The sequence below is a fragment of the Apteryx mantelli genome, unplaced genomic scaffold (assembly GCF_036417845.1).
Source record: "Apteryx mantelli isolate bAptMan1 unplaced genomic scaffold, bAptMan1.hap1 HAP1_SCAFFOLD_86, whole genome shotgun sequence".
NCBI classification, from domain to species: domain Eukaryota; kingdom Metazoa; phylum Chordata; class Aves; order Apterygiformes; family Apterygidae; genus Apteryx; species Apteryx mantelli.
In genome coordinates, this window is record NW_027118810.1 from 317,501 (window position 1) to 320,000 (window position 2,500).

At 51.6% G+C, this 2,500-nt stretch overlaps 1 pseudogene; it reads left to right on the forward strand.

Annotated features, from left to right (window-relative positions):
* LOC136996776 (28S ribosomal RNA) overlaps positions 1-2,500 on the forward strand; it is an 8,516-nt pseudogene that overhangs the window by 3,242 nt on the left and 2,774 nt on the right.

Below are 2,500 nucleotides of genomic sequence, written 5' to 3' on the forward strand. Positions count from 1 at the left end.
TCTGGTTATATCCCGAACCCCCGCAGTCATGTTGTACAACCTGATAAGACCATGGGTTGTCAATTTTGTCTCGGTGGCCACCCAGACGGGAGAAGTTCTCCCAGAGATCGTAAGGGTTTTCCCTTCGAGAATAACATCTGAGGAGGTGGTTCACCTTTCCCGAAATTTGACTTTTTATAATTCGGATATGGCCGGTTGGGAAGGGACTTGTCCCGACCCGACCGGGGAGTGCATTCAAAATCTGCCAGAGGTTTACGAGGTCCTGGAACCCGTTGGATCACCTCCGATGACTGGAGCTGTAGAAGCACCACAGGAGGATGTGGTAGACGTGGAACCGGGATCTCCCTCTGGCCCTGCAACTGTAATTCCTGATGTGGTGAGTCCAATCCTTGGTGCTGTGGGGGGAACGACTGATGTGGGAACACCAGTCGTGAAGATCCCCGATCAACATCCAGCATGTCCTTGCTGTGGTACCAGGATGGGGAAAGTCGCGGCTTTAATTGAACATCTTAGGAGGGCCCATGGCCGGCGACGAATTCTCTTTCAGTGCTCCCGATGTGGGAGGACAAATGTGAAACATCATAGCATTGCCTGCCACTTTCCGAAGTGCCAGGGAGCCCCAGAAATCCACAGTCAGGAGGATGCCCCGGAGGAACCTGGAATGTGGCGCTGTGGGGAATGTGACCGGCAATTTAAGACCAAGAGCGGCCTGTCTCAGCATAAGCGTCTTATGCACCCACTAGTTAGGAATCTGGAGAGGATTGAAGCAGATCGACCGAAGGGAAAGAGCCTGAGAGGAATGCATAGAAGCTGTTGGACAGAGGAAGAGACGGCTCTGCTGCTAGAGTTGGAGGAGCGGTTTAAGAACGAGCGCTTCATCAATAAACTGATCGGGGAGTATTTGCCCACAAAAACGGCAAAGCAGATCAGTGATAAAAGAAGACAGCTTGCAGCGGGTGCCAAGACAGCGGCAACGCCAAGAAGAGCTGCGATGGAGCGCGGTGGGGAGTCCCCGGTGGAGAAAGAAAGAAAGGAAGTGATAAGAATGGAATACAGGAAGGTTATGGCAGAGAAGGTACGAGTGGGTTCCCTGCCAGCAAGCCATATGATCGCATGTAGGAAGATCTTGGAGGATGGCGAGGACGCCCGGAGAGTCATCGAAGCGTCAGCAGGAGAGTGGTTGTCACAGCTGGCGGGGCAAATTGCCGTAGGAAAATTGAAACAACGGAGGAAGCACCAAGCGAAGCCCGCACCTGTGAGGGAGGAGAAAAGGTGGATGAAGAACAGGGCGGTGAGAAGAGGGTTGTATCTCCGATACCAGCGGCTCTTTGAGATAGACCGCAAGAAGCTCGCTGGTATCATTTTGGATAACATCGAGGCACTGAAGTGCCCCCTTCCAATGAGCGAGTTATATGACTCGTTTCGGAGGAAGTGGGAAGAGGGATCCCCGTTTATTGGCTTGGGTGCCTTCCGGAGTGCTGGTATGGCGGAAAATTCTGCATTCAAAAAGATGATCTCTCCAAAAGAGGTCCTGAAGAACATCGCGGAAATGAATAAGAACTCCGCTCCCGGACCAGACGGCCTGTCCCTGAGGGATGTTATTAAAAAGGACCCTCAGGGGAGCCAATTGGCTGAATTGTTCAATCTATGGCTGCTGGCTGGAAGGATCCCAGATGGGGTCAAAGAATGTAGAACGATTTTAATACCTAAATCCGCGGATCCGAAAAAGATCGAGGACGTTAATAATTGGCGGCCCATTACCATCGGGTCGGTAATTTTAAGATTGTTCTCACGGATCCTGACAGCACGACTACGACGAGCTTGCCCGATTAACAGCCGCCAACGAGGGTTTATTTCAGCCCCAGGCTGTGCGGAAAATCTGAAACTCCTGCAAGTGCTGATACGGCACGCGAAGAAAGATCATAAGACGCTGGCGGTCGTCTTCGTGGATCTGGCAAAAGCCTTCGATTCAGTTAGTCATCATCACATCCTCGAGGTCCTCCGACAGAAGGGCGTTGATGATCATATAATTGACATCATCGCCGATTCTTATAACAACTCTGCGACAAGGCTTGAGGTCGGGAAGTCCTGCTCGGAGAAGGTTAAGATCCTCACCGGGGTGAAGCAGGGAGATCCGATGTCCCCATTGCTATTCAACCTGGCAGTAGATCCGTTGTTATGTAGGCTGGAGGAGACCAAGGAAGGATTCAAATATGGTAACAGCTTGGTATCATCATTGGCGTTTGCGGATGATCTGGTTCTGCTGGGTGACTCGTGGGAGGGCATGCAGAAGAGTTTGCAGGTGGTGGAGGACTTTTGTCACGCTACAGGGCTGCGGGTGCAAGCTGGAAAATGCCATGGGTTTTTGATAAGGCCCACAAAAGACTCTTATACTGTCAACAATTGTGACCCATGGGAAATTGAAGGGGCTCAACTTCATCTGATTGAGCCCGGTAGCTCCGAGAAATATTTGGGCCTGGGAGTAGACCCTTGGGTCGGA